Source organism: Lissotriton helveticus, assembly GCF_964261635.1.
Source record: "Lissotriton helveticus chromosome 1_1 unlocalized genomic scaffold, aLisHel1.1 SUPER_1_unloc_23, whole genome shotgun sequence".
Lineage (NCBI taxonomy): Eukaryota > Metazoa > Chordata > Amphibia > Caudata > Salamandridae > Lissotriton > Lissotriton helveticus.
In genome coordinates, this window is record NW_027611663.1 from 1,352,240 (window position 1) to 1,367,555 (window position 15,316).

The following is a 15,316-nucleotide window of genomic DNA, read 5'->3' on the forward strand; positions in this document are numbered from 1 at the left end:
ACTACGTCCACCACCACTACGTCCACCACCACCGCATCCACCACCACTGCGTCCACCACTACCACCACATCTACCACCACCACGTCCACCACCACCACGTCCACCACCATGTCCACCACCACATCCACTAACACCATGTCCACCACCACGTCCACCACTACATCCACCACCATCACGTCCACCACCATAACATCCACCACCACCACGTCCACAACAACCACATCCACCACCACCACATTCACCACCACCACGTCCACAACCACCATCTCCACCACCACCATCACGTTCACCACGAGGCCACCACCACGTCCATCACCACCACATCCACCATGTCCACCACCACGTCCACCACCACGTCCACCCCCACATCCACCACCATCACGTCCACCACCATAACATCCACCACCACCACGTCCACAACAACCACATCCACCACCACCACATTCACCACCACCACGTCCACAACCACCACCTCCACCACCACCACCACCACCACCACCATCACGTTCACCACGAGGCCACCACCACGTCTACCACCACCACGTCCATCACCACCACATCCATCATGTCCACCACCACGTCCACCACCACGTCCACCCCCACATCCACCACCACCACGCCACCACCACCACGTCCACCACCGCGTCCACCACCACTGTGTCCAACACCACCGCGTCCATCACCACCTCGTCAATCACCACCACGTCCACCACCACCATGTCCACCACAATGTCCACCACCACGCCCACCACCAGCATATCCACCACCACCAAGTCTACCACCACCACTATGTCCACCACCACATCCACCACCACCACCATGTCCACCACCACTGCATCCACCACCATGTCCACCACCTTAATTTCCTATGCAATGAATAACATTAACAGATTTTTTAGTGGCGCATCTGCAGAAAAGTCCTCTTCCTGTTTGAAATTTAGAGAAACTTAACCCCTCACCCAAACAATACATTTACGAACAAAATGGACTGAATGAGAGCCGTGGCCTGTGGCCTTGGTGCTACAGTAATATTACACCTGGAGGCCAAGAAACCAAGCGCGTAGTAGCCCTGAGAGCACGGCCGCCGTGCCGCAGATGCACGCACCGCAGCGGCCATCTGTGGGTTCTGCCCCGGTAGCTCGCGTGGTTTAATGTAACAGGCCATTGGCTTTGAATAGATCCCACTGGCTTCCCAGGGGCGGGATACACTTACAGGGGCAGATTTAATCTTCCATGAAAAATCAGTGGGATGCCAGTGGAGCATGGGACAAAGAGGCGCGAGTGGTTTATAGCCGCTGCCAAAAGGACCACTGGACATAACTTCTTCAAACAGTATATGTCCATCTTCACCTTTGACCCAGTAATGCACACCAGAACCTGAGTCCTCAAGGACAACTGTGGCAATCAAACCACACACACAGGTATCCAGGTAATCCATAGGATTGGTTCTGTTGTGGGGTGGGAAGGGGGAATTCCATAAATCTAATGCCATTTGAATATAATTAAATTGGGGACTTTACTATATGGACACTAGTACTTCAAGGAAATAAGCGGGTACTGAGGCATTTCTGCCACACACATGTTTATTTGTTGACCGGAAAATACACTATGCAAAATGTTTCAGTAACTGACAGCTTTTGGTTAAACCTGGGCAGAATCATTCAAATTCAAACTTTGTTGACAACGAATTAGAAATGTATGGTTGTGTGTACAGCGCCCTAGGCCATAAGAGCCCACACAAAAGCTTCAAATTTAAGTTTTCTAACGTTACTAAAAAGACCATGAAACTGAAGATAGCAAGCATTTGCAATGCAACATGTTGCGCAATTACACGAGTTTAAGCTATTGGGATTGTAAATGACAAAGCATTTTATTTATGTTTTGAAACCCAAAACATAAATAAAAGGCATTGTCATTTACAATGCCAATAGCTCAAACTTGCGTAAATGTGAGACCAATTGCATTGCAAATGCTTATTCCAGTTTGTTGTGGGTCCAAACACCCATTTGGTAGCAAGTAGCAGGTTTACCCCAACTGCCTGGTATTTAGTAAACATCAAATGAATCGCTAGTGGGCTGCCAACTACCAGGGTCGCACTGAGATAGAGAATATTTACGGGCACCAAAATAAAAATGCTCACCATTAGTGAATAGCTGAAGAAGTGGCATCTATAAGCTAACTGTAATGCACAGATATCATGCAAAAGGAAAATAATAATAGACTACCGCATAGAATATCTGTGCAATGCAGTAAAAAAAGTACATAGATATGCAAGTCAGATTCAGAGAGCACTATATTCAGTCTATATCATGCATTACAATATTTTAGCTTTCTCCCACTGGAAACTTGCTCTGCCCAATAAAAGTCAATGTTAACATGTTCCCCCACGTTTCATTAAAACTCCCCCACATTGTTGTACCAAAATACATTTAGGCCTTCTTTATTTATGTACATGAGGGTATACACTGCTCAAGTGCGTGCTTATAATACGTGAATCACGGTTCATTACCATTAAAGAGAGGCATATTAGACTTGCAATGTCCCTCTCTGTGACATTACTGCACACTGCCTATGCTAATTTGCAAACTCTGCCCCTCTGGAACCTATTTTTGTTTTGTTTAGGGCTCGTGCCCCCTGTACTTTTCATTTTTGTCCTTGCGGTTTGCTGTTTTCAGTATCTGTATGGACTTAAATATACAAAAGTGATGTTATTACAATCCTTAAAATAGCAAATGTGACACAAATTGTGGCTTACGTGAGGACGGAGGGTCAGGAGACTGATTAGTTAAGTGGTGAATAAATACACCAGCCTCGTCACACTCACACTTCCTTGTAGACTTGACGAGCCTGTCTGCTCAACTGCGACCCCTTTTCGAAGAACATGGAAATACACATGTAGCTGGGGCAGTCGCCGGGAGGATCTAGATCATTGATACTCAAAGGGGCCGCTTAAAGCCCTTCAGGTTTTTACTTGCGGACCCCTGGGCAGCAGCAGCACTGGGCTGCTGTTTACTCGACTCAGAACTAACATGAAAAAGAAACGTACATATACAGCAAACACTTATTTAAAGGTTAATTGCAGTTAGGAAAAGGAGGTAAGTAGGCCTTTAACTTTAGGAACACCTTCATTCTTAAAGGCAGCCACTAGATATACATGCTTTGTTTCCCCATCCCAGACTTTACACCCCGCTGGCATCAGTGCGGGCCTCGGTCACACCATAGATCAAACTTTGCGGCCCCGAGAAAATGTTTATGAGTACCCATGATCTAGATCAACAAAATGCGGGGGTAGTTAGACTCGAGGACGAAACAGAAGCTTGAATGTCTAAAAGGCACAAACAGGAACCAATAAAAACAAGCATTGGCATAGCTAATAGGTAGCGCCTTTGGGACCTTATACATGTTTCGCCATGCAACAGTTGTTGTTGTTGCACCAAGGATATTGTGCTGGATAACTAAACACGTATAAGGTCCCAGAGGCGAGACCTACTGGCGATGCCAATGCTTGTTTACCTGATGGGCATTGGCTGACCGCTGCCTGGTTACTGAGGCCCTAGTGAGGTGGAGACATATTTGGGGCAGTTTTATCCTCATCAGATGATGCTGTGCATGCCCAGGTACAATGAGGCGCAGTCGGTGCTGCCTGGGAGTGCGTTGCCAATGCTTGTTTACCTGAGGCGCAGTCGGTGCTGGCTGGGAGTGCGTTCTTTCACTTTCGATTGGCGGGGCTGCCCCCCTTCACTCTCCCAGGTACAATGAGGCGCAGTCGGTGCTGCCTGGGAGTGCGTTGCCAATGATTGTTTACCTGAGGCGCAGTCGGTGCTGCCTGGGAGTGCGTTGCCAATGCTTGTTTACCTGAGGCGCAGTCGGTGCTGCTGGGAGTGCGTTGCCAATGCTTGTTTACCTGAGGCGCAGTCGGTGCTGCCTGGGAGTGCGTTGCCAATGATTGTTTACCTGAGGCGCAGTCGGTGCTGCCTGGGAGTGCGTTGCCAATGCTTGTTTACCTGAGGCGCAGTCGGTGCTGCTGGGAGTGCGTTGCCAATGCTTGTTTACCTGAGGCGCAGTCGGTGCTGCCTGGGAGTGCGTTGCCAATGCTTGTTTACCTGAGGTGCAGTCGGTTCTGACTGGGAGTGCGTTCTTTCACTTTCGATTGACGGGGCTGCCCCCCTTCACTCTGGTGAAAGCCACAAACGGGATTCAAGTCGATCTTCTCATCACAGACTTGTCCCCGTTTGCTGAGGCCTTGAAAAGAGCGACCCAACTCCAGCAGTGAGGGCCAATGAGCATTGTTGAGACGAAACCATCATCGATCGATGCAACAACAAATGAACCCCGGAGAGCAGGCTCGAGACCCTCCAGCAGCAGACAATCTTTCCACCTTGCGACCTCACCTGGTCGGGCCTCACCTGGGGTTTATTTCGGGGCCTGAGCTCCCTGCTGTGGGTCATGACCTCGCCTGGGGTTTATTTCGGGGCCTGGGCTCCCTGCTGTGGGTCATGACCTCGCCTGGGGTTTATTTCGGGGCCTGAGCTCCCTGCTGTGGGTCATGACCTCGCCTGGGGTTTATTTCGGGGCCTGGGCTCCCTGCTGAGCCCGAGTGCAGGACTGAACCATGAGCGCGGGGTGAAGAGGCCTTGGATTAACTGCGCATGCGCGGAGGACAGACACCTCTCCCACCAAGGACCACGAGGCGCCTCGCGACACAGCAAACGCTGAGATTTCAGGGCAAAGCGTCTCGGGTTGGCTCCTCTATATTGGGGGGAAGTGTCTTTGCTCTGCGCAGGCGCAGTGAGACTGAGTATCTTCTGTCTAGGGCCGTTCACAGGCTGCACTCCGAGCAAGGCCCTAACTCGGCGATAGAAAGGTGTGTCTTCGCTCTGCACATGCGCAGCAGTGACGAGCAGTCCTGCGCGTGCGCAGCCGTGAGACGCCATGTTTTGTTCGCGCGCCTGTGGCTCGGCGTGAGCTCGCGCGTCACTCCGGGGGCAATAACACACCGGGACACACTCCTCACAGGCAGCCGGGCCCCCGGTGCCGGACTCAGCGGGGCTGCCCCCACCTCTCCCCAAGGCCCTGCTGCCCCCACTGAGCGGTGCACAAGGAGAGGTGAGGCTCTCTAATCCCAGTTTCCAAGCGCCATTGGTACTGTCATCTTTGTGCATGATGGAGACAGTGTCTGTTTTCCGCGCATGCGCAGTTGCGCGGCGCGTGAGACTGACTATTCTAAGCCTGGATGCAGCAATCCCCGTTTCTAAGGCGCGTTGGTCGCTTTGTATCTGGGACATTTAAACAGACACTGGGGCTGGGAGGAGGTTGGAGCTGCTGCTCCCCCAGTGTGGTCATGGGACGGGCGGGGGGAGCACAGAAGTGTTGAAGAAGCTGAGTCAGTCACCGGTCACTACTTGTACAGACCCCCGAGGGATCAGAAGAGGGTCAGTCACCAGTCACTCCTTGTACACACCCTCGAGGGATCAGAAGAGGGTCAGTCACCGGTCACTCCTTGTACACACCCTCCGAGGGATCATAAGAGGGTCAGTCACCGGTCACTCCTTGTACAGACCCTCCGAGGGATCATAAGAGGGTCAGTCACCGGTCACTCCTTGTACAGACCCTCCCAGGGATCATAAGAGTGGCAGGAATTTGATGGTTTTGCAGATTCTGTTTTCTGAGGAAACCAAAGCCCCCTGCAAGATGCCGCATTTGTCATACACCAGCAGAGCTGCCAGGGTTTCAGATGTGTGACATTTTCTTAATTTCAGTGTAATTGTGAGTGACATTTAAACCACTATGAGTGACACTTTCTCACAAGCAAAATCAAGCAATGAAGACGAGGGAAACATACAATTATAAGAAATGACACCCATTTGAGCAACGAGAAACTCCTAAAAAGATCCTACAATATATCTGCAAAGCACCAGAAATTGAACGGCACTGCCTAGTGCCCTTGTAGCCTGTTCGGTCAGCGGTCAAAGACTCTCCGCATCAGGCAAGCCTCAGGAGAGTGTGACTGAGGCACACATAAGTTACAGTCAGCCAGGCTCATTGCTGCTCTCAAGCCTGTTAATACTGGACGAACGCTTAGTCAACAGTGGAGTCACTAAGATTGGTGGTAATTCAATTCAGTTGTATGACTTTGGCCATTGCAGAAAAGCACTTGCCTTGTTGTCAGTTGTACGTATATTATAACAGGCTTGCTTGTTTCCTGCACCCCCAATGACCACCTTTGCTGCGGATTCCCTTACTAACACCCCTTTAACAGTCCCCTCAATTCTCCATAACCACTGTAGCTCGGATGCATTTAACTAGGTTTATAGCGCCACTCATACCAGTGTGGGTGTTAGAGCACTTTATATCACACACATACACTCATTCAAAATGTGTAAATCAGTGTATAGAAATGTTACTTAAGACAGAGAACTACAAGCATCCATACTGATAGATAGTATAGTTTAGGAGGACTTGGTCTGGAGAAGCAACAAACTTATAATTCAACATCTTACTCCGTGGTTGGGGGTTCTCTTTAATAATAACTGTTTATTTTTTTATCGAAATGACCCCTTTCTGCAACATTATAATAATGAAAGACTGAGGGGGGGATCATAGCGCCCTAATCTGTACCTTCCAGTTTATTTCCAGCTCTTTTATGACAGTTATTAGTTCGCTGTTCTAAACTGGGATTTTAACTTTTACACTTCAAGTAAAAAATGACCTCTCTAACTAAAGCACTGACCTATTTTCCATATATGCACTCCCTGATCCGCATGGATCGCGTATTTTGCAGTAGGTATATTAATCAGCTGTGCTACTTTGTAATCAGTCAAAACTTCCACTGGAGAAAATGATCGTATTCCAAGAAGAACATTAATCAGAGTTATCATGCCATTTTTATTGTTGTATGAACATTTCAGGAGGAAATGAAAGCGACAGCAGGTGCTTCTTAAACTTAAATACTCACAAACATGGTGAACACTACTTGTAGTTATCATTAAGATATTTGCTCAGAATAGACTGTAATCGTGCTCCATTGACCAAGTGCTGCCATCCACAGTTACCGTCTTAGAGCTCGAGCCTTGTAAACACTAGAGTAAAAGTCTCATACATTAATGGATATTTAGATATGGCTCTGAAGGCGCCCCGAGGGTATCTTCCAGAGGCCAAGTGACCAGAAAAGAGGAACAGAGTGCCCTCAGGAAAAAGCAGAGACTAGACAATTCAAAGCTTTATCGGACACACGAGCTGTTCTCTTGAAGCTGGTACTGTCAGATATGTGCGTTTCTAAACAGAAGTGTTCACTCCGATGATACCAGGCATGTTTAGTAAAGTAGCAATGATTACCCCAACACTATCCAGGACATTTGGTAAAAAATTCTTATCACTAAATAAGACCCTGCTGGCAGGCAGAGGCTCTAAATTATGGGAGCCACAACATTTGTAACTTTCAATTAACGTTCTTCAATGAATTTATGTTATGCGTCCAGGAATTACCTTCCACATATACTTACTTAATTATGCAGTGATGGCCGAGAGAGTACAGCTGCATTTTCCATGTCGGCCTCGCTTGTCTGATGCCTGACTGCCCGAGCTCGCTTGGGCCGGCTCAGTGTCAGCTGAGAGCTACAGACAGGGGTGCCAGTCCGGTTTGCATCAAGACCACGGTGCCCCCCGTGGTGTCGTCCATGGGGGTCGGACTCATGCTTAATTGCAGAACCACAGCAGTCCTCATGTGACGTCAGGAAAGTGCGGAATGCGCGCGGCTGCGCGGTGATTATTTCAACAATCGAATGCATGATGTGGTTTTACCCTGGCCACCCTCTAAGTGTGTGGAGCTGCACGTGCTGCGCGGCCGGCTGCTATGCCTTATTAATAATTAAACAGGCCAGGGCTCGACCGCAGCGCTTGACAGCTGAGGACCACGAGCCCTAATATGCATTACCTCGTATTTCAGTGCGGTGATGCGGATCACCACACTGAAATGCGTTAGAGTCACGCCTGATTCGTGATACTTGGCAGAACTGCACCAGATACTCCTGCAGTGCAATTAGGATGATGATACTAAGATATGGGCTGTTGTTTCAAAATGTGATCTAGGGCCCCTATATGTTAAAAAATATCTCTAGCATGTCAGGACCAGCATTTGATCATGGCTTCCCCGCTCCCATATCCCACTGTTGTGCTCCCATATGCAAAGACTTACCTCCAATGTGCAGTAATCATATCTACAAAAACATCAGCGAACACATACAGAGGAAAAACCCTTTAAGTGCTGCTAGTCAATCATCAGTCTTAAAAAAGGCATCAGCAAACACACACCGGGGAAAAACCATACCATTGTAATGAATGAGGAAGTGGTTTTCATGACTCTTCCGCATTAAGGATTCATCAGCAAAATCACACAGGGGAAAAGCCTTTCCAGTGCAGTGAATGTGTGAAAAGCTTTAGTCAGCTATCAATCCTGCAGAGTCATCAGAGAACACACACGGGCAAAACCATACCATTGCAGTGAATGTGGAAGTAGTTTTAGTAACTGCTAAAACCTAAGGATGGATCAGAGGACACACACGGGGGAAAGCCATACAAGTGCACTGAATGCAGGAAAGGCTTTAGTCGCTCATCAGTTCTACACCACCATAAGCAAAAACACACCTTCATTGAACACACATGGAAATAATCCAAGAGATGCAGAGAATCTGGCAAGACCCTAAACAAACACATCAACAATAATACTGACCCATTTGTGGACACACACAGGAACATAAAAGTGCAGTTCGTGTGATGGAAGACTTGACTAGAAGGAAAGAAATAAAACGGAGATATTTGTGGTATTATGAAAGTGTCTATTCTCAGCAAATGTTCATTTCTCTACATGGAGGAAAAACCAAGAAGTACCAGGAAGCTTATTGGGAGACTCGCATAATGTGGAATAAAAGAAAAGAAACATTGTATCTTTTCGAGTGAAACAGACAGAAAGAAAAGCATCCAAGCACAACTGATCACGCTACTGGTTAAAGCAACACTATGAACAATACTCGGATACATGGGTATTTTCAGCGAAATTTAGGGATTACTGATAAAAACCCGTTAACCCATAAACCCAAAACAAATGTACTCCCATGGAATGCTCATCCAAAAGTCAAAAGTAGTTCCTAATAGTGAACAGTGTAGTATACACGTCATCCACTCAGCAGGATGGTAAAGAGGCTTTACTCCAGGGGAGTGACACGCACAAGAAGAGCCAACACAGGCTGACGCACAACATGCAAAATAGGCAAGCTACTGACAACATTTATCAAACAATATCCTAGGATAAAAGCTAGATATGAGCATAGTTTTTGTTCTCTACACTAAATAATACAAACAACCACTTACTTAGTACATGCCGTTCACTCGTGTCTCTCTTTAATGAAGAGTGCTGTTACCACCAAATTTCCTGATACTCATTGTACGAAACATAGATGGAAGAAAGGCTGAGTCAGTCATACCTAGCTGACTCTGGTGTTCTGCCAGTTTATATTTCTATAAACCCTACCTTGGGAAGGCAAGAATAACACTATTACGCTATAAACTCTAAAGTAGAAAATCACTTGTGGGAGGGAGGCAGCAACTTGAGTCAGTCACACGTAATAAAAGAGGCACATATTTCCCCTATTGGAATTTATATCATAAGACAAACATATATGTTCAAAATCTGACTCAATGCAGATGAATATAAAAGATATTTGAAAACTGTAGACTGTATGAAGTGCTTTTTTAGTGTCATCACTGCCAGACGTTCATGGGCATGTGGGATTATTTAGAAATCGTTTTGGTGTAATAGTGGAGGAAGAAGGTGTTAGACAGATGCTGATAACATAACATATAACAAATCGAAATTGATCAGCGTGTGGGGGCCATCGGTATATGTATTACACTGACAGCTGGACTACCTGATCAGGATTTTTGTTTTTTGTCCTCATCTTGCCAACTCTCTTGCTAGGGTTGATCTTACCCCACAAATGTCCGGGAGGGGACGGAGTACATCTCTGCAGAAGAATACTGCTGGTTCCACTTCCAACTCCTTTACGAAAAGGGGACCACAACACAGGAGAGGCCAGGACCCACATCATGTTTGGCTTAATCATTGGACCCACTGATGTTTTCTCTCCAATTTACCAACATTGTCCAGATCATATCCGGACTCCTTGGATCACAGGCCATATCAGACTGGCTCGTATAGATGAGAATTTTGAGGCACTCAGAAAAAGAAGGGGGACTTTCAGACTTCCAAAGCCTACATATCTCCCGCCTCGCTACCAAAACCGCATCGAAAATAAACTTGGGACCAGCAGAATGTATTCGTACATCTTCCTCTTGGTTGAGTCCAAAGAAAACAAGATGAGGGCTTACCTTAATCTGTTTACCTATTACTTCCCCAAGAAAATCACACACCGAGGTCCAGTAATAAGCGATCTTCGGATACAACATAAACATGCAGATCATCTGCTGATGGAAGCATACACCTTGGGAAGTTGTAGATATTACCTGTGACCTTTGATAGCTTCGCTGGGGACCAATAAACTCTATGGGTGGAAAACAGATGATTACGTTTAAGCGAGGCGGGTTTTACCAGAGTCCAGCGACATTTGCTTCAAATGTCCATCCCCAAGCTCCTTTGCACATAAATTTGAGATTTCAATCTCGATCTTTTCATCCGCCTCCATCAAAGTCCAATACCAGAATGAGACTTCCTTTTCCCATCGGTCGACTCTCATGACCTTATCGAACTTAGAGTGGTAGAGTGAGGGCGGTATAGTGGTAGAGTGAGGGCGGTAAAGGGGTAGAGTGAGGGCGGTAGAGTGAGGGCGGTAGAGTGGTAGAGTGAGGGCAGTAGAGTGGTAAAGTGAAGGCAGTACAGTGAGGGCGGTAGAGTGGTAGAGAGGGCGGTAGAGTGAGGGGGGTAGAGTGGTAGAGTGAGGGCGGTAGACTGAGGGCGGTAGAGTGGTAGAGTGAGGGCGGTAGCGTGAGGACGGTAGAGTGGTAGAGGGAGGGCGGTAGAGTGAGAGCGGTAGAGTGAGGGCGGTAGAGTGGTAGATTGAGGGCGGTAGAGTAGTAGAGTGAGGGCGATAGAGTGGTAGAGAGGGCGGTAGAGTGAGGGCAGTAGAGTGAGGGTAGTAGAGTGGTAGAGTGAGGGCTGTAGAGTGAGGGCGGTAGAGTGGTAGGGGGAGGGCGGTAGAGTGAAAGCAGTAGAGTGGTAGAGTGAGGGCGGTAGAGTGGTAGAGGGAGGGCGGTAGAGTGAGAGCGGTAGAGTGAGGGCGGTAGAGTGGTAGATTGAGGGCGGTAGAGTAGTAGAGTGAGGGCGATAGAGTGGTAGAGAGGGCGGTAGAGTGAGGGCAGTAGAGTGAGGGTAGTAGAGTGGTAGAGTGAGGGCTGTAGAGTGAGGGCGGTAGAGTGGTAGGGGGAGGGCGGTAGAGTGAAAGCAGTAGAGTGGTAGAGTGAGGGCGGTAGAGTGAGTGTGGTAGAGTGGTAGAGTGAGGGCGGTAGAGTGAGTGTGGTAGAGTGAGGGCGGTAGAGTGAGGGTGGTAGAGTGGTAGAATGAGGGCGGTAGAGTGAGGGTGTGCGGGCGGTAGAGTGAGGGCGGTAGAGTGGTAGAGTGAGGACGGTAGAGTGGTAGAGTGAGGGCAGTAGCTTGAGGGCGGTAGAGTTGTAGAGTGAGGGCGAGATAATGGTGGAGTGAGGGCGGTAGCGTGGTAGAGTGGTGAGGGTGTGTGTGTGAGGGTGTGTGAGGGTGAGGGTGTGTGTGAGGGTGAGGGGGTGTGTGAAGGTGTGTGTGAGGGTGAGTGGGTGTGGTGGTGTGAGGGAGTGGGGGTGTGAGGGTGAGGGTGTGTGAGGGTGAGGATTTGGGTGAACGGGCACTCTCAGCGGAGCAGAAGGCAAGAAAAACTAGTGCAATCAGGGGAGCAGAAGGCAAGAGACCAGGCACAATCAGGGGAGCAGAAGGCAAGAAAAACAAGTGCACTCAGGGGAGCAGAAGGCAAGAAAAACAAGTGCAACCAGGGGAGCAGAAGGCAAGAGAACGGGCACAATCAGGGGAGCAGAAGGCAAGAAAAACGAGGGCAATCAGGGGAGCAGAAGGCAAAAGAACGGGCACAATCAGGGGAGCAGAAAGCAAAAGAACGGGCACAATCAGGGGAGCAGAAGGCAAGAGAACGGGTACAATCTGGGGAGCAGAAGGCAAGAAAAACTAGTGCAATCAGGGGAGCAGAAGGCAAGAAGAAGGAGTATTACAGGAAATCACAATGATTGATTGTCTCTGTTATGTTCTTCTTTCCCACAGGGTCCTCCTCTTCAGTCCCTTAGGTGAGTCTCGGCCGCCGTTGTCCCTCGGACAGAAGGAAAAGACTCAGGTAAGTGTTTTTGCTTTATGGTTTAGTCAAGGGAGGATGTGAGGGATAAATAATAACTATGCATCAATGTGAAGGGAGGGGGTAGAGCACAGCTTTCCAAACTTTTCTTGTTGGTGACTCACCCATTTGTGAAAAGAATTTCAGGGACACGGTAACGCGAGAAAGCGCAGCGAGCGAGCTCGAACTACCTATGGTGGGTTCGGGCCCCACACACACACACCCCACCCCACACACACACCCCTCACACACACCACCCCACAGACACCACCCCACAGACACACCACCCCACACCCTCCCCACACAAACCCCCCACACACAGCCCCACTCACCCAACACCAACCCCACACACACACACCCCACACACCCCCTCCACACATACACACCCCACCCCGCCCACCCCATCCCCAACCCCCCACACACACACACCCCACACCCCCACCCCCACACACACACACCCCACACAGAGAGACTTGAGGGGCCCTGTTAAAGGGTACTAGTGAGGGAATCAGTGGCAGAGGTGGCCTTTCCCTCCATCTCTGTCTCACTCCCTCTCAGTCTCATTCCCTCTCTGTCTCACTCCCTCTCTCTCACTCCCTCTCTCGCACTCCCTCTCTGTCTCACTCCCTCTCTGTCTCACTCCCTCTCCCTCCAACTGTCTCCCTCCCTCTCTGTCTCCCTCCCTCTCTGTCTCACTCCCTCTCTGTCTCCCTCCCTCTCTGTCTCACTCCCTCTCCCTCCAACTGTCTCCCTCCCTCTCTGTCTCCCTCCCTCTCTGTCTCACTCCCTCTCTGTCTCACTCCCTCTCCCTCCAACTGTCTCCCTCCCTCTCTGTCTCCCTCCCTCTCTGTCTCCCTCCCTCTCTATCTCCCTCCCTCTCTGTCTCCTTCCCTCCCTCTCTGCCTCCCTCTCTCTCTGTCTCCCTCCCTCTCTGTCTCCCTTCATCTCTGTCTCCCTCCCTCTCTTGTCTCCCTCCCTCTCTCTCTATCTCTCACTCCCTCTCCCTCTGTCTCTCCCTCCGTCTCCCTCTGTCTCTCCCTCTGTCTCCCTCTGTCTCACTCTCTCTGTTTCCCTCTCTGTCTCCTCCCTGTCTATCTCACTCCTCCCTCTCTGTCGCCCTCCCTCTCTTGTCTCCCTCCCTCTCTGTCTCCCTCTCTCTCTCTCTCTCTCTCTCTCTCTCTCTCTCTCTCTCTCTCTCTGTCTCTCCCTCCGTCTCCCTCTGTCTCACTCTCTCTGTTTCCCTCTCTGTCTCCCTCCCTGTCTATCTCACTCCTCCCTCTCTGTCTCCCTTCATCTCTGTCTCCCTCCTTCTCTGTCTCCCTCTCTCTCTCTCTCTCTCTCTCTCTGTCTCTCCCTCCGTCTCCCTCTGTCTCACTCTCCCTGTTTCATTCTCTGTCTCCCTCCCTGTCTATCTCACTCCCTCCCTCTCTGTCTCACTCTCTCTCTCTCTGTCTCACTCTATCCCTCTCCCCCGACCAAAATATTCTGTGGGTTCCATAAGGGTCTGTGACAAAGAGGAAAAAATGCTGCTTTCATTCTTAAATCTTTTTCATATTTTCCTGTATTGGTGGTGCCCAGGTGCGCAGCGCCCCTACCCACTCCCTCCCCCGCACTCCTCCATGCCCAAGGCTCACACGGGCATTCTCCATTGAACTGAATTGTTTCTGTTTTTGTTTTCGTAAGGTCACAAGCCGCATCGTGCAGAAGGATGTAAATGTGAAAGCTTCTATAGGGCTTCTTGGCAGCTTTTCTTCCCAATGCACCGCAATCCCGGGGCTACCCCAAACCCCAGGCCAACCCCCTGGACCCAATAACCCACCGTATTAACTCATTGAAGGGCCCTTTGCCAAATGGACTATCCACAAATGAAGACCATTTAACATGCTAATAAGGCTTTGTTGTTATTCATATAAGAGCCCCTGCAGCGGCACTCTGCCTGTTGCTGGAAGGCCCGCGGGGTGATCTAAACAGCATACTAAAACCGGGACATTTGGATGTTTTACCGGGACGCTGTTGTAAAACCCGGACATCTCTCTACTTTGGAGAAAAGTGTCAGGACACTGGGACACTCCGCCAAAAATGGTTGTCACCCTACTTCAGTACCCTCTCCCCCCGCCCGTCGTGTGTGGCAGCCCGGGACCGCTCACAGCCGCACCCGAGCACTTCACAGGTCTTTAAGACCTTGTGCATGTTAATAGGGCTTTGTTGTTGCTTGGCCCCTTCTAAGAGCCCCTGCAGCTCGACTCTGCCAATGCGACACACCTACATATGGGTCGCCCCACATAGTTTGGAAAGCTGTGGTGTAGTGGTTGGAGCAACCAAAAGAAAAAGAGTATCCGATGATTTCTACTCTTGTCTCTGTTTCCTTCTCACTTATTTCCTTTTCCCTTGGTCCCTTTCACCCCTCAGCCTCCCCTCCCATCCCTCTCTTAATCAGCCCCTTTCCAAAAGCCCTGTAGACGCCCACGCACCTGGAAGAGCCACGTCATTCCGGGGCCGTGGCGTGGTAACTCTGCGTCCTTCAGTGAGGTCTGGTCTTCTGCTTCGGCTTTCCCTCCTCCGCCAGGTTCGGGTGTTCTGCCCGCCGACAAGCTGTTACATATACAAGGGGGTCCCAGTACAGATAACAGACAAACAATTGAATACTAAATGAAAATACAACTAAACTGAAGTCTTATCACACTTGTTTTTACTCACAGTGTGATAACATAGCAAAGGATTACACAAATTACAAAACCAATAAAGGCATTTCATAATCATCATAGAAAAATGTGTGCTCCAAGGGAAGAGGGGAGAAGGGGAGGCAGTGCAGGGTGAAGGTAAAATATAGCAGATCTTAACTCCTATCTGAAGAGTAAACATTTCTTCATAGTTTATAAAACAGTCAGTAATAGCCCTGGCTTCAAATGTGAGCCAGTTACAAAGAACGACATCAACTG

The 15,316-nt window shown here is 49.1% G+C and overlaps 1 protein-coding gene across 1 annotated transcript in view; it reads left to right on the plus strand.

Annotated features, from left to right (window-relative positions):
• Nucleotides 1–4,934: 4,934 nt before the first annotated feature.
• Nucleotides 4,935–15,316, plus strand: part of LOC144805762 (uncharacterized) — a 31,054-nt gene continuing 20,672 nt past the window's right edge. The window contains exons 1-2 of the mRNA XM_078672251.1: nucleotides 4,935–5,106; nucleotides 12,311–12,380. The gene's annotated coding sequence lies outside the window, so the exon portion shown is untranslated. The remainder of the gene's footprint in view (nucleotides 5,107–12,310; nucleotides 12,381–15,316) is intronic.